The sequence below is a fragment of the Takifugu rubripes genome, chromosome 14 (assembly GCF_901000725.2).
Source record: "Takifugu rubripes chromosome 14, fTakRub1.2, whole genome shotgun sequence".
Classification (NCBI taxonomy): Eukaryota; Metazoa; Chordata; class Actinopteri; order Tetraodontiformes; family Tetraodontidae; genus Takifugu; species Takifugu rubripes.
The window spans coordinates 15,116,728-15,139,227 of NC_042298.1; the positions used below are offsets into that span (position 1 = coordinate 15,116,728).

A 22,500-nucleotide genomic window follows, 5' to 3' on the forward strand; every position below is an offset into this window, starting at 1 on the left:
GTGGCGTTGCAAAGCGTTTCCCTAATGTTTCCCTAATCCCGGCTAATGTCCGGAGCTACAAGAGAAACCTGCGCGATCCCGCCTCACTCCAATTATGTTGGATGTGGCGGGAACAGCGCCACCTAGCGGCCGGGGGTGTAAACACGGGCGGAGTCTTTAAGGGAAATCAGCTCATTTAAAATGAAGCATTTCGGAACGACTGTCGGGACAACGCGCCAAGCGAGAGCGACATTTCGGTAATTTATGAGGGCGAATGTGGCGAACGCTCGGCTCCCCCCTCTGATCTGGCGTCAGTCGACGTCTTTGGCTTTTTTTTTTTTTTCTTTTTTTTTTTTTTGGGACGGCGTTCAAAAGGCGAGGATGAAAAGGGAACATAAAGGAAAGCAGATGTTGCGCGGCTCATCCGCCAGCTGCCGTTAATATTCCGCGGCGTCTCGAACCCTCGTTCCCGTCGGCTCCACGCAGGAAGTGAGGGCAGCAGCGTCCGTGCGAGCGTTTCACTGCTCGCCGCCGGCGCCCTTCCCTGGCTTCGGTGACCCCCCCCCCCCCCCCAGAGGTGGTGATGGTCACGGCAGCCTCCTTCGATGGCGTATTTGAGCGTGCGGGACGTTCTGCGATGGCGTTGCTGTCAGCGAGAGGAGCTTCCACTCATCCTCCCCCGGCTCCAGTTTCAGTGATGGACGTTAACGCTCGGCCGTCCCTCTTCCTGTCCCCCCCCCCCCCTCAGAAACCAGAGAACCGGACCCACTGAGCACGGACACTCTCCTCTCGGAGTAGATTCATATTGGAGCTGCAGGATCCAGAGGCGTTCGCGTGGCCTCGCTCGAACCCCAAACACCTGCTGAAGATTTATTACGAAACGCGCCGCCAACGCAGGTGCGAACGACCGTTGGTGGAGATTTTATCAAGCACCTGAGGCAGGGGAAGGAGGGGGGGGGGGGGGGGGGGGGGGGGGGTCAAAGGTCACAGCAGAAACCGCTCCCGTGGTGAGGAGCTGTGGGATCCGAGGGGGTGTCGTTCAGACGCAGGAAGCGGGCCACAGCCGGCGCCTCGCCACAGCTCGCTCCTTGTCAGGGGAAGGGTGACGTGGTGTGCATGTCAATCGCCGGCCTCGCCACCCCCGTCCTCCGCTCCCTCCCTCCGCCACGGCGCGGGTGGGGGGAGGGGGAGGGGGGACGCGGTGCACCGTCCTGAGGGACCGGACGGACCAGATTCTGGGGACGGGGAGAATCTCGCCTTCACGCCTTTATTTGGGTTTAGGCTCAATATAGCTGGAGAAACAAGCGTGTGGCGCTACAGGTGCACCACGACCCAGGTGGGGGGGTTCCACAGAAACAGGAGGAAATTGAGGCGTGCCCCCCCCCCCCCCCTCCCCTGTGTGACTGGTTTATGGGCTGCTGGGATGAATGAGCTGTTGTATTTGTGCTGTAAATGGAGTCCCTGAAGGCAGATTAGCTGCAACATTACAGCGGGAACACGAACCTCTGATCGCGACACGCCGCGTGTTCTTTTCCTCTTCTTTTATATTCTTCTCCACGTCCCAAGAGCCCCCCCCCCAAAAAAAAAAACTCTTGACGGAGCCGTAATGAAGCTCCGCTGCGGCGGCGCTCCAGCAGAGCCGAGCGGCACTTTCTGGGAACGCGCCCCGCTGCAGGAGCTACTGTAGCGGCGCTTCTGGGGCCCTGGGGCCCGGGGAAGCACCGGGACCCACGGGGAGCCGGGTTTCGTGGCCGGGAGGCATTCAAGTATCGCGGGGGATCGATACGGATCGATGGTTACTGTAGATTAATATGCGTAAAATCACCATCAGAGCAGAAATTGAGCGCTCGTCCGATTTAAGTGTTTTTATTTGCCAGCAAGTAGGAAAAAAGCGCGGCCGGTCACCGTGGAGATTAATGCCCTTTTCTATTTAATTAAAGTAGAAGTGAATTGCAAATAAAGTGACTCGATCGGGGCCGTTTCCGTGCGTGTTTTAGCCGCGCGGCGCGGTGACGCTGCGTCCCGGGGTGGAGTATCGATCCCAAACACGCACGGTGCCATTAAACACGGTGGGAATAAGTTCCTACCTGGACCGAGTGCGACCTCCGCGGCTCCCCAGTTCTGAGCGCTCCGGTCCGGCGACACGCTCCGCTCCTCCCCGGTGCAGCGACTCTCCGCCTCCGGCAACAGCAACAACAGAAAATAACTCAATTTAACAGTTTAACAATCCGAGAGGGGGGGGAAATCCAGAGAGGCCGGGGGTGGTAATTATTCCTTCAGATTTTCCTTCACAATTTCTGTCCAGGTTCACTGTCGTGACCAGCGCGGAGGTCCGTTCTCCTCCTCCGCGGGGGGGAAGGGGGGCGGCGTGACCCACCCGGGAGGACACCCGTCCGAACGCGGAGAGGGGGGGGGGGCGGTCGCTCCGCTGCTCCGTCAAAGGTGCCGTGACCGCCGGAGTCCCCACAGCATCCTCCGCTGCTGCGGACAGTTGGGTGGCGGTGGAGGGGCGCTCGGAGCCCCGGGACGCGGGAGGGTTTGCGGGGCGATCAGCTCCGGAAGTGGGCGACCGGCCAGCGGGTGGCGGGGACTTTCCACGCCGACTGCGGACACCGACGTGCCGCCTGAAACTCTTGTCAACCTCGCGGTCCAGCACGGAGCAGGTCGCGCGGACACACTGAGTCGGAGAGCCTCGCGCTCCCCCCCTCCCCTCTCTCTCTCTCCCTCTCCCTCGCTCCACCGGGGAGGGGGCGGGGCCAACATCCACCCCAGCAGCGAGTCGCTGGATTTCCAAACATTCGCTGTCATTTTTATTTATTTAAATATCGGTTTCTCCTCCCTCACTGTCACGTATTCTTTCTTTTTTTTTAAATAAAAGAAAAAAAACCCGCAACTTTGCGCGTGTTCGGGGCTGTTTCTGGTCGCTGCGGGCTGAAGTTGAGGCGGCAGCGTTCAGTGTTTACGCAACCGGTTCAAACCGGCCACCAACATGTCGACGTCTTCTCGACGTTTACCCAACAAACATCGAGTAAACAAATGCTTCTCTCCCTCTCTCGCGCGCTCGCTCGAGCGCGTGGAACAGCCGTCTCTCTCTCCCTCGCGCTCTGAGCGCCACCTACAGGGAATAGGTGGCCATGGTGCCGGCTCGCGCTCCATCCAGCCAATGCGCGGGAGAGATTTTAGCGCTAAAATACCCGGAAGTGTTGGTGTTTCCCGCTACTGAACCTAAAGATGAAACGTTTCTGTGCTTTAATGTTCGTGTTCATCCAACAATTGGGGAGGAAAAATATTATCTGAACAAAAGTGAACAAAATATCGTTTCTGTTTTCTCTTTGATCTCAAAACCCATCAATTTAATTTCACTTAATAGCAAGATAACATGTCAAACAGTCATAACAGTCAAAAATAAAGCAAAATGTAATATTTAGACATTTTTAAGTGATGTAGATAAATGAATAGATTTTTTAAAACTTCCTCCTGGTGACTCATTAACATTACTTGAAATGCAACATTTACATTGACAATAGGACAAAATAACATGACCTCAATTTAAATGTGTAAGATATAGTTAGTACACAAGGATAAATGTTAATTTCTGGGTTTGATTGCTGAGAGAATGACTGAAAATACAAATTCTGAGACGCTGTTTCATTCAAAGTGCATCAAAGCAACAACCTTCAACGGCTCCCATTTTGTTTTTGTCAAATATCGATGTGTGTCTCCTCCATCGGTGGTAAAATTTCACCTTTTTTCTACGACAGATGAACAAAACATTGCATGAAAAATTCAGTATCTGACAATACAACTCAGCCATAATCAATACAACAGATGAGAGGATTTAAAAAAATCCATTTTGTTCCTCGGTGGCCACCGTAACGTCTTTGACTTTCTTAAAGACTTTCGAACAGATGAAAATTGTATTCAAAAAACAAACGAGTAAACAGATGGTAAACGACCAGCTTTGTGTCGATATTCATAAACAGACTCTGTAAAAATATCCCTATTGTCAACATTAGCGTGTCACCATGATAAATAAGTATTATTTAAAACAGCTTATTGTACATTGCAAAATCCCAGATTACGGTTTTCACATATGGTGGCTTTTTTTCTGTGCTGGTGAAGATAATCCATTAATCCCCGACAATCAGATCCATTTTTAAAAACATCTCTTAGATTTTAATTTTAGGCTTTAAAAACGTTTAATGGAGTTGTCATAGAGTAGAACCTCTAAAGAAATGCTTTTACATTTTTATTTTTTTCATCAAATTTACTGGATTAAATAACGTGATGACAAAAAAGCTCAGTAACGTCGAGTTTATTGCCAATTTTATGCTCAATAGTTCAAATCGATATAAAAAACTATTAAAAGTACGGGTTTAAAGAGTCTCGGGTCACCTCTGCAGCTAGTTAGCGTCTGTGCTCGAGCAGATTTTAACATGCTTGGTTAGCAGCTACGTTCCTGCGGGACAAACGTTCTTCTGGGATTATTCTCACCAAACTTGATCTTCAGAACACGGAAGAACAATTTGAGGTTTAGCTGTGCCGATCGGGTTTCATTTAGCGCTTATTGCTTCAGCAGGAAGTGAAACCGAGCCCCTTATTTGATCATTTCGTTTTTAAATTTGTAACAAAAACCCACAACTCATTTTCTTTCTCTTCAAATGTCTCCGCTTCATATTCATTTTGCCAAAAAATAGCTCTTTTTTTTTGGCTGAAATTAAATATAGAATATTCAAACACGCGACGCGACAACGTCCCTCATTTTGCCGGATGCTAATGAGCGTGCTCGCTGTTATTAGTTAGCACTATAGTGGGATCCCGTCCAGATTTCATTTAGCTTCACCGGTGTCAGATGAGCACGATAAATGTTGGTGTGTTTGATTTGCATCCTCCTGGCTGGGTGAAGCTTCACAGCAGGGGTCACGGAGGAAACCGTGATGCTAACATAGCAGGAATTTATCCTTTATTCTTGTCAAAATGAGCAAACTTTATTGTCTAGCTCAGGCAGGTTTCAGCAAAGAAGAGGAAAGTCGTCAAAGCGAAATTAAACCCTCCGTTCGGCAGCGACAGCGAGTTTAAACGACCTCGTTGCTAATTCCGCTCGCTGTCTGTTTGCCTTGATTTGTTTTCCGCCGTCGTCCTCCTGCAGTTGTGCGCCGGCAGCTTCACCTGCAGAGCTTTTTTTAAAGCTCCCCGGTTAAAGTTTGTTTCCCAGCATCCCTCTCTGTAATTAACCCCGCTGCCCGTGTGGACCCAGCCTGATCGGCTCTAATATCCTTATCAATATTCGCCGTCGGCCCTCTGTGGCGCTGCTGCAGCTGCTCACATTCATAAAGGTTGTTAGTGCTGCTCCGCTCGCCTTCACAGCTTCAGCTGCCTTATTTCGTTGCTGTCAACCCATTTCCTGTCAACAATAAATATCAGTGTTCGTGATTTTAACAGACGCGTCAACGATAAAACCCTCAATTATGGAAACGAACATTAATCTGTTTCTAGTCGTGATTAAAAGAGCTAATTTAGCATTCCGATCAATGAAAATGAAGTTGAAAATGTCCCAACAGGTGCTCAGAAATCTGTGGAAGACACCCTGACATCAGGGTCAGAGGTCAACCGTTATCCCTTGCTAATTTGTGCTAGTTTTGGCTAAAATGCTAAATCAAGACAGCGCCATCCACCAAAACCAGAAGCTTGTTTCAGAAACATCAGTCTCGGGGGCCAAAGTGTTCCCAGGAGCTGGTTTTGTTCCCCATTTTTTGTCATTTTTGCCTCTTTGTGTGGAGCTGCCATACAAATGTAAATGTCGCTGCTTGTTTATCGGCAGTTTCGGCGCCCGCCGGTGTTTTCACGCGGCGTTCTTTCGGGCTGGAATAATCAGCTGGCTGATGTAAAAACATCTGTAGCGCTCAGAGTGCTGAAAAGGCTCCTAATGAGTCACATTATGACGAAGCAGCAAACCAGGAGCTACAGCAATCAGCGTCCTTCTGGAGGTGAACGTGATGCTCCAGACGGCGGCGGGGGGCTGATTGAACCTAATATGCTGGATTGTGAGGCACTTGTGTACACGCGTGTTACAATGGAGCATTAACGGTCGTTTAAGATAATATTGACTGACGATACACAGTTCATATCCTGAAACACTCATATTTGCATTTGTAAAGGGATGAGAACTGGCTCTGTGTGCGCTCGCAGCACGCCGCGGCGCCCGACGAACTCTCCGCTCCGTTATCAGGTTATTATTTTATCCGTCGGAGCACATTTGGAGCCTGCGCCACAGAGAGGACGGCGCGGCTAAAAAAAAAAATTCAATTATATTTTAAGAATGGAAAAAGGTTTTTGAAAATGCTCGAGAGGCTACTTGCTAACATCTGCTGCTACTTCCTATCATCAGCTGTTATCTGCCACCAACAGGCAACATTGCTAATATCGAGCCATACTAGCTAACATCTGCATGGTCTTAATAGCAAACAACGCTGTTTGCATTAACAATTGTCAGTTCCCTTTCGTAGCAAATGAGCCACAGCTAGCTCGATGTTTTCTAATGCTAGCCAGTCTGGACAGGAAGAAAGCTCACAGATAAGGACACTTTATGTTGAGATCAGTTAATCACGTTTAAAGAAAGGACATAAATGCTGCTCCTATGCTATGTCATGCTAGGTCAGTAGCCTCGAAAGCAAACTAGCAACACTGAGAGAGCTGTGCTCAAAACAGCTGCTAGCTTTTTTTCTGTAAACGCGATGTTAGCTTAAGCAATGCTAGTGGTGAAGGACTGTTAGCTGTTGCTATCAGCTACGTTGCTTTAAATAAAACTCAACCACCTGAGATTTGTTCCTTAAAGTTTGCTGAACTTTACCTCGGGGGTGAATCAGGGTCCTTGGCTAAACCTGAGCTAACGGTTTCTACTTGACCTTTAGGTGAGAAGGAGCCGACGACCTTTGACCTTTCCCCCAGGAAGTTGGACACATCCAGTCTTCATCCAGACCACGAAACTGCTCCTTCAGTCCCGGATCAGAATCACTTCACAAGCCTGGAAAACATCTTTTAATCCAATCAGCCGAAGCGCCAGCGTGTCGCTGCTGCGCGGTAACCACGGCAACGCTTGCCTCTTTAACGGCTCAGCAAATCAGCCGGAATTGCACTTTACAGAAAAATTAGCTGAATTAGCGGGTCCGACGGCGCAGCCAATCACGGGGCAGGAGCAACCCCGGAGTGGGCGGGGCCACCACGACCTTTGACCCCACCTGAACAGGCGACGGTGACGGACGAACAGGAAGCGCTCCCAGTAGCGGCTGCTACGATTACAGGTTTACTTTATTAAAAACAAACAAACAAACAAACAACTTGTGGGCTTTGTTATCAACCAAATTCTTATTTGTGACCAATCGGCAACTTTTAATCTGCGATAATGACGTTTACGATCAAAGATCTTCGCAACGCGCAGACGATTCACTGTTTACTGGTGATCAAAGACGGCTTCGGTCACATGATGTCACCCACGCTTGCTTTGATGTTGGAGAAATAACTGATGTGATGAAAGGAAACAAACGGGTTAATCCTCTGTGAGCTCGTTTTCAGCCCTTTGATCAGGTAATTGTTGTTTGTTGTTGTTTAGAAGGCTCAGGGGGCGGAGAATGGTTGGAGAAAGGGGGAGGGCGTGTCCCACCTGGGTCTGGTCACATGACCGACCTGTTGGGCGGAGGATCACGGACGCCGTTTTGATTCGCCGTTCTTTGATGAACGTGTTATTTCATGTTCGAAGGCGTTGATGTTGATGTTTGTCGGCTTTATTATTGTTACTTTTTATTAAATGCAGGTTATTTGTGTTGCTGAGGGTCAAAGGTCATCGCTGGTGTAGCGGGACAGGAGCCGAGAGCGGGTTTAGTCAGAGGAAGCTGCCGTTTACGCCCCTCCAGGGTGCGCCCTGAATGCAGCGCGGATCCCATCTGGCTGAGGTGTGAGTGGGAACGCTGGGAGATGGAAGCGCTCGCCGCCCGCGGCCATGTTAGCGAGCGGGTCTGTAGTCCGATTCCCACAGGCGCTCGTTAGAGAGCCGCCAGTCAGAAATCACACCTGTTGGCAGCCAATGAGATTCTGCCCTGCAACCCACACAGGTCCCGCCCACACACAGGCCGATTGCTGACACACACACACACGCACACACACACACACACGCACACACACACGTTAGCCTCCTGGTGCTAATCTGGTCCGTCAGTTGCGACAGCGACGTCCTTCATCCTTCATCGAAGCCGTCGCAGGAACTCGAAACGTCGAGTTCCTTCGGTTTCTTCTTCTTGATTAGATTTTCCGTTCCCGGTTTGCCGGTTTCACATTTTCCGAGACTCCGGCTGGCAGCTAATATCGACGCAGATCCGTAGTTTTAGCGACGGGACCGAGGACGTTTTTAAAAGGTGAAGCTAGTCCCGAGGAACTGGGAATTCTCCGGTTTTTCCAGCTAGTTTCTAGTTTTCCGGTTCTCTTGATTCCAGCAGTTTGGAGGTCACGTTCCAATTTCCGATGTTTTCCGATGACGCAGATGCGCTAACGTTGATTAAAAAGCCAAATTATCGCTGCACTGATGTGAAGGAGAGGAGGAAATTCAAATGAAAATGACTCTTGAAGGCTGCCGGTTCGGCGCCGCCGTCGCTCCACCAGCTCTCAACATTCATCTCTTTTCACTAAAGTCGAACCAATTAACAGAAACTCGTCGGTAAAACAAAGATTCCGTTTCCTGTCGTCCCTGACAGGCTGAAAGAAACACATTTTTTATCTGGTCGTCAAGAGAGCGTCGCTGTTAAAACTCTTCAGAAACTTTAAATCCAGAATTAAAGAAGCATCAAACTTGTTTTTTTTTATTTTAATGCTAACAGCTAACGTGCAGGAGCATGAAAGGGACGGGCGTCGCATTCCTGAACTGAGCAGATCAGTGCTCATCAGTCACGATCTTGGGTCGAGGACCAATTATACCTGTGCAAGTCAGCTGAAGCTAAGCTAACCAAGCAGGGCTGGACAATAAGTCTAGATGTACTGGCTGCTAGCGTGATGGTGGGGCTGTTAGCATGATGGTAGGGCTGTTAGCATGATGGTGGGGCTGCTAGCATGATGGTGGGGCTGCTAGGGTGATGGTGGGGCTGTTAGCATGATGGTGGGGCTGTTAGCATGATGGTGGGGCTGCTAGCATGATGGTGGGGCTGTTAGCATGATGGTGGGGCTGCTAGGGTGATGGTGGGGCTGTTAGCATGATGGTGGGGCTGTTAGCATGATGGTGGGGCTGCTAGCGTGATGGTGGGGCTGCTAGCGTGATGGTGGGGCTGTTAGCGTGATGGTGGGGCTGTTAGCATGATGGTGGGGCTGTTAGCATGATGGTGGGGCTGCTAGCGTGATGGCGGGGCTGCTAGCGTGATGGTGGGGCTGCTAGCGTGATGGTGGGGCTGTTAGCATGATGGTGGGGCTGCTAGCGTGATGGTGGGGCTGTTAGCGTGATGGTGGGGCTGTTAGCGTGATGGTGGGGCTGTTAGCATGATGGTGGGGCTGCTAGCGTGATGGTGGACCTGCTCCCATCAACCCCTCGTTTACGGTGTCCCACACACGAGCGCCGTCTGGTTCCCTGATGGTGGGACGACCTTCTGGCTCGATCGGGTCTCTTTGGACAAAGTGGACCAGTTCCAGACTCGGCCCGGTCGGCCACAGAACCCGTGGATCCAGGTTCTAACGTGAACCTGTTTGATGAACGATTGAAGGTTCCAAACAGTCGCATTAACAGGAATCAGAATCGGAGACAAACGGAAGGTTGTCGGATCATTTCAGACAGGCGGCGCCGATGTGGGTCGATCCTGAAAACAGCCGACTGCCCCCTGGTGGCCGGCTGTCCTATTGGTCACATGACGTTCACGTAAAAAACAGACAAACTCAATTTAGGAGAATAAAACAAAAAGTTCTTTTCCTGTTTAAACCAAATCGTGAGTAGAACGTGACTGAAACGGGTCGATGGTTTAAAGCTAACGGCGTTGAGGGGGCGCTGCCTCATTAAATCATTAAATCAAACATCGTTGCCGAATTAATGAGGGTGAATTAGCCTTTTGTGACCGCTGATAGCTTAGATCAGCCAGTCCGGGGTGAAGAAAAGACAAAGGAGAGATTAACGAGCCAAAGTTTAACAAGGAAAAAGTGTTTAATGGATCCACGTGGAGTCGTTCATTTGCCAAAGATGCTGTCGTAGCAACGGCTCAGCTAACGTCTGATTTATTTTGACCCACTGTCGTGTCCCTCAGGTCCAATTTAGACCACACGAGGTATTAATTAGCACATCAGATTAGCGAGCTGAATGAAGCTACGCCCAAACCCTGGATCAGAACTTCCTGTCAGAGCTCTCAGGAGTTACAGGTCGCCAGGTCGTCCACACGGTCCGTTACTCTGTTACCACGGCAACCCCGTCAGGCTTTAACGGGGCGATAGCCCAGAAGGGTTAGCCGCGGCGCGCTGTCCCGCCTCTGCTAATAAATGAGCATCAACCATCAACAGCAGAGAAGTCATGAAAACACGAGCCCGTGCTAAATATGTAGGTTAACAGCAGCATTAGCCTAAACTTGCTAATAAGATCCATCCCATAATCCAGACAGAAATATTTATGGATTTTGTGTCGGGCTGATGGCATCTGAGTAATCCGGACAGATGTTGGCCCCTCCCCCGCCGTCGCTAACGTGTAACCAGGTTTAATCTCCCACATTTCGTGCCTTTGTTCAGTTTGTTTGTCCCGGCGGCGTCGACGAAAACGCACCCGGAAGTTTCTCAAAGGTCACTTTTAATGCAACACCGAAATGTTGCTCCTGACCCGCGGGCCCCCTCTTCAGGTAGCCCGTGCTTTGATGACATCAAAGCCACCCCAGGTGCGTGCGCGCGCGGATGCTAACCTTTAGCCTGCGTCGCTCCTGCGGCTGGTGTCACGATGCGTCGCGCAGGTTCGGCCTGGCTAATGTGCTCGCTCACATTTACAGTGTTTGACCTTTGACCCGGAGGATCATCGCGCCAGGAGAGAGGCGGGGCTTGTCCTGGCCGACCCTGGGGCAGCAGCAGCCGAGGCGCCGCCACCCGACGAGTCCCAGCTCCTCACCTGTGAGTGGATGAATAATCCGCCGCTCTTCCTCCCACTCAGGCGTCCGAGACTCGCTCACCTCGCTCCGGCAGGCGGGAACGTCTCCGGGATCCTTCTCTTCCTCTTCTCGCTCACAGTTGACCTCCATCGGAAATGGACGAGCTGGGATTTGTTTTCAACGCGCAAAAACCAGAGAACGCGAACGCCGAGCGATCCAGGCGGGCGTGGGCGGAATTCGCCCAAAACAAACTCTTCAAAGGATTTGATTGGCCTCCTGGATGCTCTTCACCTCCACCTCTCCAGGGGGAGGAGAAGCCGCTCTCGACCGCCAACATCTGGCGAGTCGGGAACGCTGCCGAACATTAGAAGGATTCATCTTATTTTAGATTAAATCAGTCGAAACAATAATAAAAATAAACTAAAACACAAACCAACGTCCCCCAGTTGTTCTGTGTGTTCACTCGGAATGTGAGAGATCCATAAAATCCCCGTTAAGATTTAATCAGGACGACTTCGGACCAATCTGATCCCAGATCAGCGGCCGAGGGACGAGTGTGTGTGTGTGTGTGTGTGTGTGTGCCGAACTACACGTGGTTCCAAGTGCTGCTGATGGGAAGCGAGCTGTTTCCCTTCGTTTTCTCATTCACACTTTCAGGCTTTAAGAAGCGTAATAAAGACTGAAAGTCAAAAAAATGTGCAAATTGTCAACACTAAACCTGTGATCATGAGCTTCAAAGTCTAAATCTTCACGCCAAGTCTGAGCTTGAAAAACACCCCAGCAGATGTGGGGGCCAGACAAAATGTCCTCATTTAGCAGGTCTGGCATGTCGGTCCTCTCTATGTATGCTACACCAGAACACACACACACACACAGTTTGAGTCTGTGAACGAGGAGCCGAAACTGCTTCATTTCCCACCATTATGGGGTTCAGCTGCAGCCATACGACATCCCTTTACCGACAGAAACAGTCTACTGATGTGTGTTTGGGGGCAAACTCCCAGGTAGGGAACCCGAGCAGTCTCCATGGCAACCAGCAACACAATGGCAAGTTCAGAGAAAGTATTATTATTCAATTATTCCCTGCCGACATGCTAACGTGGAGCCAGGCGGCGGTAAAACTGCGGAGATTAACATCCCACGACGTTGGAGATGTTCCTGCCTGATTTATGGGCGTTGGTCACGAATCTGAGAAACAGCTGGAGACGTTTAAAAAGAACAAAAGAAGCTAAGAACCGGACGCTTGCGTCAGAAACCCAAACAGAAAGTTCCAGGATTTGCTTTGGGAGGACGTTTTTCCCAGAGGAAGCTGCTGCTCCTCGACTGTGCAGCATCTGTGCGGCTGCTCGACTCTGAGGGCCGAACGCCGGCGGCGCCTCGTCCGACCCTGAACCGGAGCCGGTCTCACGCGGACGGACCTGAAAGCCCGTCGGAACCTTGACGTCCTCTCAGATGTGACGTGAGAGCAGCAGCTGAGCTCCGGCTGCTCGCGAAAACTTTGGACCTCGGCTGAAAACGAGCCGCTTTTTACGGATCCTTTCATCCCGTCTGGGCTTTAATCTGATGACATCACGCAGGAGGTCTGAATCAACGTTTGTTTGTTTGTTTGTTTGAATCAGTCAGGATTCTTTGTTGATTAATAGATGGAACCGTGTGATCGTCCTGAACTCACCTTCGCTGTGGCGTTCCTCAAGGTCCTGTTTCAGATCCTTCTTTATTTTCCTGTCGCTATGACGATGGCACTCGGTAACCCTTCTGCTGACGCCTGATCTCCCATGATGCCTTGCTGCTGTGCCTCATGGAACCGTTGGATGGGTCAGAACTGGACCAGAACCTGTTCGGTCCAGATGTTGTTCTGACCTTCTCGTCATGCTAACGTCCAGCTGTGCTCTTAACAGAAGCCTCATAAAGATTAGCGTTGTTCTCTTTATCTGAAAAACAGAATTGTAAATAAACCCTCAATCTTAACACACAAGCTACAAACGTGCGTGCGTGCGTGTGTGTGCGTGTGTGTGTGTGTGTGTGTGTGTGTGTGTGTGTGTGACCCAGTAGATGCTCTTAATGGCAGCAGCATATGTCAATAATAATCTGATTTAGCTGAGGATGGATGGATGAAAACATGTGTGTGTGTGTGTGTGTGTGTGCGGGGGGGGGGGGGGGGGGTAGTGGGGGGGGTAGTGGGGGGGGTAGTGGGGGGGTGTTGGGGGTGTTTGGGATCCTCGGCTGATGTGGGTCAGCCCTGATTCGGCAACATAAAGAGCTTTTTGACTTTTCCAGTTAGTGCAGTCAAACATCAGCGCTAATGCTAACCCATTAGCACTAGCGCCGTTGGTGGTCTCAGGGCCATGTTAGCTAAACCGTTTACATCCCAGTCAGGGTCGTGGGGTCACTGGGGTCAAACCCAGAGAGGGCGGGGCCAAACTGAGGTTTGATGCCAGACGTTAACGATCTATAAATGAACCGTTAGCATGATGTCAGTTAAGGACCTGAAGCACCGCCGTGTCTGTGCTGCTCTTTACTCAGTACTGACCCCCCCCCACTACCCTCCACCCCCCACTACCCCCCCCCACTACCCCCCCCACTACCCCCCCCCGCTTGACCTCTGATCTTTTGCCAAACAGCAGCTGGATTAATCAGGTCGTCGGTGGGCGGATGAAACATTAATCCAGTGTAATCCGCTGCCACGTTAGATACCAGCACTGGGTAGTAATTTGGTGGTGGGGGGGCGTGTTGGGGGGGGGGGGCTGCGATGTGGCCCCTCCGCCGCACTCGTCCGCTGTGGGATTAAGTGAGAGTGTTAAACCACTTTCCACAATCATAACACCGTCAGCCTGAACAACAGCGATTTAAAAGCGCGGCTGGGGGGGGGGGGGCTGGAGGGGCTGAGGGGGGTCTGGGGGGGGCTGGGGGGGGCTGGAGGGGCTGGGGGGGGGCTGGAGGGGGGCTGGAGGGGGGCAGACATTCAGATTTAATAAGTTTACACAGGAGGGAACAGGCGGTGTGTAACCAGGGGAGGGGCTAAGGTGCCGGGCTAATGCCACAACAATGCGTCCGTCAATATTCCGGGGACAGATAGCGTCCGTCGTGCGGCTTTAATCCCCGATAAACCCGCCGCCACTAATCCCTCATTTACCGCCGCGGCTGCCAACAACGCCGACGACTCACTTATTAAGTCCAGGAAGTTTGAAGCGCCGTTCCTGCGGCTCCACGCACGCTAGCAGATGACGTTAGCATAAACTGGCTCATTCGAACGCTCGCCACTTCCCTCTCCGGCCTCCATCAGGAACGCCGCCGGACGCTCAGACCGGGAACCATCGGCGCTCCCAGCGGCTCCCGCGCGCGTTCCCGGTGTCGACGTCGTCCGACAGCCACTTTGAAATTAGGCAGCGGATTAAATTAGCGCTTTAAAATCCTTTTGGAGTCGCTCGTTCAGACGTGAAAAGATAAAGAGGCGCCGATGAAAAGGGAGGCGAGCTGAGGCCGCCGCCACGGCGGCGAGAGAAAAAAGGGGAGCACGGCGCATTGAGGATCCGGATAAACGATGTCTTTGTGAACGAGTGAATGAAATGACAGAGCGGAGAGCGAACGCCTCCCTCAGGTCGCCAGTCAGACACTTTCGCAACAGGTGCGTTTAGGGAGGCGGAGCCGGCGCTGGTCCGTCGGTGATGGACGGAACTAACGACCGGACCAATTAGGGCTGAATGGAAATGTGGTGTTTGGGGTTTATTGTTGCCTGGCGACCGGCCGTCGTCCCGCCCCTTTCTGACTGTTGATAAGGTCACGCAGGTCACGGGTCTGAGACACGGCGGACGTGATGGAGGACGGAGGAGCGCTGGTTTACTCAGACCTTCTGGCCCCTCCAGGACCTTCTGGCCCCTCCAGGACCTTCTAGTCCCTCCAGGACCTTCTGGCCCCTCCAGGACCTTCTAGTCCCTCCAGGACCTTCTGGCCCCTCCAGGGCCAAGGACCAGAGCCACAGACCTCCAGTGAGGGCCGTGGAAACATTTGTATTTAAATAAAAACTCGTACAACACGTACACTTTAGCAGCACTTTAGCAGCACTTTAGCACAGGTCAACGTGGAAAAATCCCCCAATAAAGCGTAGCGTTGGAGACAGTGTAGCGTTGGAGACAGTGTAGCTTAGCATCAGGAGCGTAGCACCGTTTCACTGTGAAATGTAAAAAAGGCTAAATTGTAACCACACAAATACGGAACATTTCGTCGTGAATTTACCGTTAATTTGTCTTAAAATCCACGTGATTGTCAAACTCATGTAATTACACTCCATCACTCAGTTCATTAATTAGTAATGCTAATTTTTCTACGCTATAAAGTGCGTAACACCCCCCCCCCCCCCCCCCCCCGCTGTCGTCTCTCTCTTTACCTGCCAAAACTCGCCCGACAACGAACCAAAGGTGCTTCAGCTGTTGACAAGCTCACAGTTTTACGTTGTCGCTAAAGTTCCGACGAAGTTTTGACGAGAGGACGAAACGTCAGGTGTGAAACATCAACACGAAGCGGCGCCGTGGCGACGGGAGCGCCTGAGTGTGCTGTCACACCTGTGTTTTAATTAGCTGTTCAGCTAACAATGGTGGGGGGGGGAGAAGGAGCTCGTTAACCTCAGACAGACTGACGACCTCAGGAGCTCATTAGGAGAAGAACAGGCGTCAAACCAGAACTTTCAGGTTGACGCCTGGAAATGAATCAAGGAGTTTAAATTAATCTTTAGCTCGCCGCGACACGCCGCTAACTGTCGGTGTCAGCCCCGCCGCTCCGCCGCCGCTGGAGCTTTACCGCCTCCGTCCGTCAGGGTTTGAGGCGGAACGACGGCGTCGGCGGGTCACATGGTCTCCGCCTGTATAAACGAGGTTAAACTGCCGGATTAATTAAAGAATTGGAGGCTGGAACAGGCGGGTTTGGTGTCGTGGAGGTTGGACGTGGTTCTGAAGCCGCCGGTGGACCTGAACTCTCCTCCCGCTGAAGCTTCGGGCCTCAGATCCAGCTTCTATTATTCATGCGCTCCTCCGAGGACGCCGCGCTCACATTCCCCTCAAATCTGAGATGAAGATTTCGGAGGTGGCCGGCGGGCGGGTCGACCTCCCCTCCGCGGTAAGGATAACCAACCCGCCCCGGGGATTGTGGGTAAACCTCAGAGGCCGCCAGCTGGCTGCTACAAAGCTGCTCTTCCAGATTAGCCAGAGGGGGGAGGAGGAACCGGGGCTGCACTGGGGATCGGGGGGGTCCGGAGGCCCGCGGCTGTTGGTGAGCGCCTCCTAAGTTTGAGCTGCAGCCGAGAAACAACTCAGAAAATTCTCATCTCGTGTAGTTACGAGCAAACGTTAACGAGCAAACGTTCCGAGTCTGTAGGAAACTGGTGCAGCGCCCCCCCCTCCCGATGTGGATCGAGCCAGGGCCTTCTCGGTACAAAGGTTGGTCCTGATGAAATGTAGCGGTGTTCTGAACCTCCTCAGACCCTCTGATCAGAGGCCCCGCCCCTTAAGGTGAGGCGTTAGGGATCGTAAAGGAATCAGCGTTCCGGACTTCCCTGCACGGCTGCTCGGACACCAACAAACGAAGAACCGGCTCCATTTTAAAAAAAATGAGAAAAGCCAGAACCTCGGCTAGCTTCCCCGTCGCCCTTTAGCATCTAGCGGCAGGTTCTGGCCCGACCTCTCGGAGGGAAAGTAAAGAACACGGAGACTCCGAGTGCTAGCAAAGTTAGCACGAGAATAAAATAACCAAATGTGGGAGCGAATGAGAAATCACTTAGAGTGTTTCTGTCTTGTTGTTCATTTAAACTCAGTCGCACAGAAACGTTCCTGCTTCCAGAACCTTCCTGAACTCGAAGCCGAGGCAATTAAGTTTTATCTTAACTGCTGGTGATGGATAAAACGGCCTTCCCGTTACATAAGTAGCTGCTCGCCGCGTCCGTCCGGCTGCTCGGGATTAGAACAGAGGAGGCGTAATTAGCTGTGGCGTAATGAACATTTGGCCCCGTGGCGGCGAATAATTAAGCAGCACTTTGCGGTGATCCGTGAGAAGGCGACCGGGAAAAAAACAACTTAGCGACGCTCCGGCTGCTTTTCCTGCCAAACTTGGCTCGCGGAGCTGGGATCAAAGGCAGGAACACGCGTGTGAATAATTCAGCCGTGTCACTTTTCCACATGTGTGTTTCAGGACGGAGCCGCCGGAACGTTGGCGTGATTCCTCCCAGCGGCGCCGCCGCGCCTGTGGGGACGCGTCCGTCCCGTTCGGGCTTTGATGTGATGGATTTCTGCTGTTAGCGTCGCTCCGCCACCACCGTCGCAACTAGCATGTCGCTGTTATAAAGGCTACGTTGGTTAGCATAGCGCTAACGGGAGAGGGGAAACCGCTGATGACAGGATGAAAGGAGGGATGGAGGGAGTGTCAGTGATCGCCATGGCAACACCCAACAACCCTCAAACCAGACATGAAGGCAACAACTTGAATCAAAGGGCCGTCAGAGACATCAAAGCCGGTTCAGACGGACGCTCTTTGCTCTCAAAGCTTTTTGACAGTCGGATCAAACCTGACAAACGTGTTCGGGAATGAGAAGTGACTCATATCCGATTATAAAAACACACCTTCCGACGGCGTTCCGCTCGTTCCCAAATCCCTTTAGCTGGATTTCCTCCCGCTGTGGCAGATCCACTTTCCCACTTTCATTTTCTACGTCAATTAAATGAAACCTTGAATAACGTTAATTAATCAGCCTCTCAACAAGTGCGGCGTCTTTTCAGCGCTTTTCCGCGGATAAAGGGGCTTTTGTGGCTCCCTCCAGGATTAAGCGGCTCCTCCACGTCGGAGGTTTCTGGGTTGGAAATGTCGTCTAATTCACGTCACCTTGGTCGGCGCGGCGACGAGCAACCGGTCGGATTGACGGGTGAGCGGAGTCAGAACCAGCAGATGAAAGACGGCTTTGATAAAAGGAATCCAGCTTCCAGCTGCTGCTCCGACGACAGCGGATCAGAATCCCATCAAACAATAACATTCCCTCTTCTGATCCTGATTAGGCCTCATTTCCTGACAGCCACTAAAATAATTGCTAAAGTAATGAGACGGTGGCGTTTTCCCGCTTTAAATATTGGAACGATGATGAAAACGACTCCAGGAGGGAAAACCTTGGCTGGGCGGAGGAGACGGACTTCAAAGGGAACGATAAGCTAATGTAGCCGAGCGCTCCGACGGAATTCAGTCGACCAGCCACGTTAATACAGGGAGACAGGGAGACAGGGAGACAGGGAGACAGGGAGGCATGGAGACAGGGAGACATGGAGGCAGGGAGACAGGGAGACAGGGAGGCAGGGAGGCAGGGAGGCAGGGAGGCAGGGAGACAGGGACACAGGGAGACAGGGAGACAGGGAGACAGGGAGGCAGGGAGACAGGGAGGCAGGGAGGCAGGGAGACAGGGACACAGGGAGACAGGGAGACAGGGAGACAGGGAGACAGGGAGGCAGGGAGACAGGGAGGCAGGGAGTCAGGGAGACATGGAGACAGGGAGACAGGGAGGCAGGGACATAGGGAGACAGGGAGGCAGGGAGACAGGGACACAGGGAGACAGGGAGACAGGAAGGCAGGGAGACAGGGAGACAGGGAGGCAGGGAGGCAGGGAGACATGGACGCACGGAGACAGGGAGACATGGAGACAGGGAGACAGGGACGCACGGAGACAGGGAGACATGGAGACATGGAGACAGGGAGGCAGGGAGACAGGGAGGCAGGGAGGCAGGGAGACAGGGAGGCAGGGAGACATGGACGCACGGAGACAGGGAGACATGGAGACAGGGAGTCAGGGAGACAGGGAGACAGGGAGACAGGGAGACACGGAGGCAGGGAGACACGGAGACACGGAGACACGGAGACAGGGAGACACGGAGGCAGGGAGACACGGAGACAGGGAGACAGGGAGACACGGAGACAGGGAGGCAGGGAGACACGGAGACAGGGAGACAGGGAGACACGGAGACACGGAGACAGGGAGACAGGGAGACACGGAGACACGGAGACACGGAGGCAGGGAGACACGGAGACACGGAGACAGGGATACACGGAGACAGGGAGACACGGAGACAGGGAGACAGGGAGACAGGGAGGCAGGGATACACGGAGACAGGGAGACACGGAGACAGGGAGACAGGGAGACAGGGAGGCAGGGAGACAGGGAGACACGGAGACAGGGATACACGGAGACAGGGAGACACGGAGACAGGGAGACAGGGAGACAGGGAGACAGGGAGACACGGAGACACGGAGGCAGGGAGACACGGAGACACGGAGACACGGAGACAGGGAGGCAGGGAGACAGGGAGGCACGGAGACACGGAGACACGGAGACACGGAGACACGGAGACAGGGAGGCAGGGAGACACGGAGACAGGGAGACACGGAGACAGGGAGGCAGGGAGACACGGAGACAGGGAGACACGGAGACAGGGAGGCAGGGAGACAGGGAGACACGGAGACACGGAGGCAGGGAGGCAGGGAGACACGGAGACACGGAGACAGGGAGGCAGGGAGACAGGGAGACACGGAGACAGGGAGACAGGGAGGCAGGGAGACAGGGAGACACGGAGACAGGGAGACAGGGAGACAGGGAGGCAGGGAGGCAGGGAGACAGGGAGACAGGGAGACAGGGAGGCAGGGAGACAGGGAGACACGGAGACAGGGAGACACGGAGACAGGGAGGCAGGGAGGCAGGGAGGCAGGGAGACAGGGAGGCAGGGAGGCAGGGAGACAGGGAGACACGGAGACAGGGAGACACGGAGACAGGGAGGCAGGGAGACACCGTTTCACCTGAAACTATCGAGTGAATCTCAAACATCATCAACACTTGTTGACGCCCTGGGGGCGGGGCCAAGCTCAAGGCCACGCCTCCATCCAGGCCGGAAAACCCACAGAGCCGCAATTATCCCAACAGTCCCTCATGGAATATTCCTGATGAGGAAAAGGTTGTCAAACCGCTGCAGATCAGACACACACACACACACACACACTCACACACTCTCTCTCTCTCACACACACACACTCTCTCTCACACACACACACACACACACACTCACACACTCTCTCTCTCTCACACACACACACTCTCTCTCACACACACACACACACACACACACACACACACTCTCTCTCACACACACACACACATACACACACACACACTCTCACACACTCTCTCTCTCACACACACACTCTCTCTCTCACACACACACACACTCTCTCTCACACACACACACACATACACACACACACTCTCACACACACAAACTCTCTCTCTCACACACACACACACACACAGATTAAACACACTGGCTGCAAACACTCATTAACAAGTTTTTACTAACGAGAGCGACTCTGCACTAAAAACACCAAATCCAACATCACGTTTCTCAAATTAATGCTAATTAGCGTTAGCGGGGGGGGGGGGGGGGGTGTCTCTGCTGCTGAGCTCAGAACCTGCGAGTCCGGCGGTTCTGGTCATGTGACCCACCATGCTGGCCACCTCATGTTCATCGGCAGATTTACCCACAATGCATCGGGGCCTCCCGGGCAGCGAGGTGCATGGATGAGACTGATTGATGACTCTAGCGAGGGGCGGTGGGAGGCGTGTCGTTACCGCGGCAACCGCCATCGCTGTGGCCAGCCTGTTCCAGCCTTCACGCTGGAACGTTTGCTGTTTGTACCCAGCAGCAGGGGTCAAAGGTCGGGATCAGAGCACCGGCGTGGCGTCATCGGTCGGGACGCCGTCCCGTCCTCTGATCAGACGCCGCGACCATGTGACCCAGCGTGTTGAAGAAGCTAATTACCGATGTCGCCCTGACTCACCGACCGGCTGCGTCCTGGCAGGTTAGCGCGCTCGTTAGCACCCAGCGTGAGCCGCTAATGAGTAAACATGGAGCAGGAAGTGGCGAGGGGTCGTGGAGACGGGGAGGGGGGGGGGGCGATACGTCGGTCAGGTGACCCACCATTTGATTTCCTTCGCTTGTTGCTAACAGGACTGACGTCTTCATAGCTAAGAGAGCTAGCATGAGTGGCGTGTGTGTCACAGCTCATGTTCTCATCAAGACTGAAGCAGCATCAAATTATAATTTGGATTTTTGTCTTTTCGGATTAAATTTACTTCCTGGTGTAACGAGGACCGGCTGGTTAGCACATAGCTAACGCCAAAACAAACTGCGTTTGGAGAGTTTTCAGACTTTTTTCCCACAGTTCCACAGTATCAGGTTCAGTCAGCTGATGCTAACAGTAGATGCTAATGCAGGTAGAGAAGCGGCTAAACGTTTAACTCAGTTTTTTAGGGGTTTTTTGGGAAGCAGAACGACTTTCCCGAATCGGAATGATCGGAATAGAGCTCGTGAGCGTTAGCGTCCGTTGCTTCTGATGACAAGCTGGCAAAAATTAGATCTTCGTTTTTCTAACTGCCATGCGTACGACATCGGAGGGGACCGGGAGCGCGCAGCTAACGGGAAACGTACCTGGAAAAACTCCCGCTTTTATTCGGAATGAGTTCGTATTGACGACCTGCTGGGAATCAAATTGAAAGGGCGAACGGAGGTTTCACACACACCATTTTCAGAAACACATCAAGCCAATTAGCACAGCAGCATCTACGTTGATGCATGCTGGGAGCCCGACTGTGTGTGTGTGTGTGTGTGTGTGTGCGTGTGTGTGTGTGTGCGTGTGCGTGTGCATCTGTTTTGTGTAAGCGGAGCCATATGTTCAATATTCCGACCGTACGTGTTTCCGCCACGTCTCTTCGCAACCATGCGGAGGGTTAAAATTATCCCAGGCTCGTTAGCTAAAGCATCCCAAGTGTCTGCTAATTAGCACATAATAGGACAGGCTCGTTCGCCACAGAGGAGCCGGAGTCTCAAGAACAAAGTTCGTTTCCTTCCTGCAGACATTCCTCGCCGCCGTGACCGACGGCGCCGCTCGTCAGCCGCGTCAACCGCTATTATTAGCTAACGGCGGCGGTGGCAGATCTCAGGCCATATTCAATTAACATCAACACTTAAGATAACTTTCTTTCCTAAACTTTACTGTGGCCCCGCCCCAATCTTGACGGGGGCGTGGTCTTTGTCGTCAGTCGTCCCCCTTTCCCTGGCTCCGCCCATTTTTAGCTCTCGCGCCGCCGGCCGACGGGTTCATCCGTCAGCGTAATTGACTAGCGCAGCGGCCCCTGATGCTAGCGGTCGATAGCATGGATTCGCCCTCTGACGGGGAGCTATTATGACATCTGATGGCGAGTTGGTTAATATTCTCCGCCTCCCCGGGAGCGGCGAGCGGAGCGAAGGCGCCGAGCAGCCTGTCGCTTCGCCGCTGCCGTCGCTCAATAACGAGTCGGGTCGAGTGTGGAGGAGGCAGATTAATTGCTTCTAAGGAAACGGGACACAGCGGGACTTCCTGTTTG

At 52.7% G+C, this 22,500-nt stretch overlaps 1 pseudogene; it reads right to left on the reverse strand.

The window, feature by feature from the left end:
- LOC101070098 (protocadherin-1-like) overlaps positions 1-2,707 on the reverse strand; it is a 15,003-nt pseudogene extending 12,296 nt beyond the window's left edge.
- Positions 2,708-22,500: the final 19,793 nt, after the last annotated feature.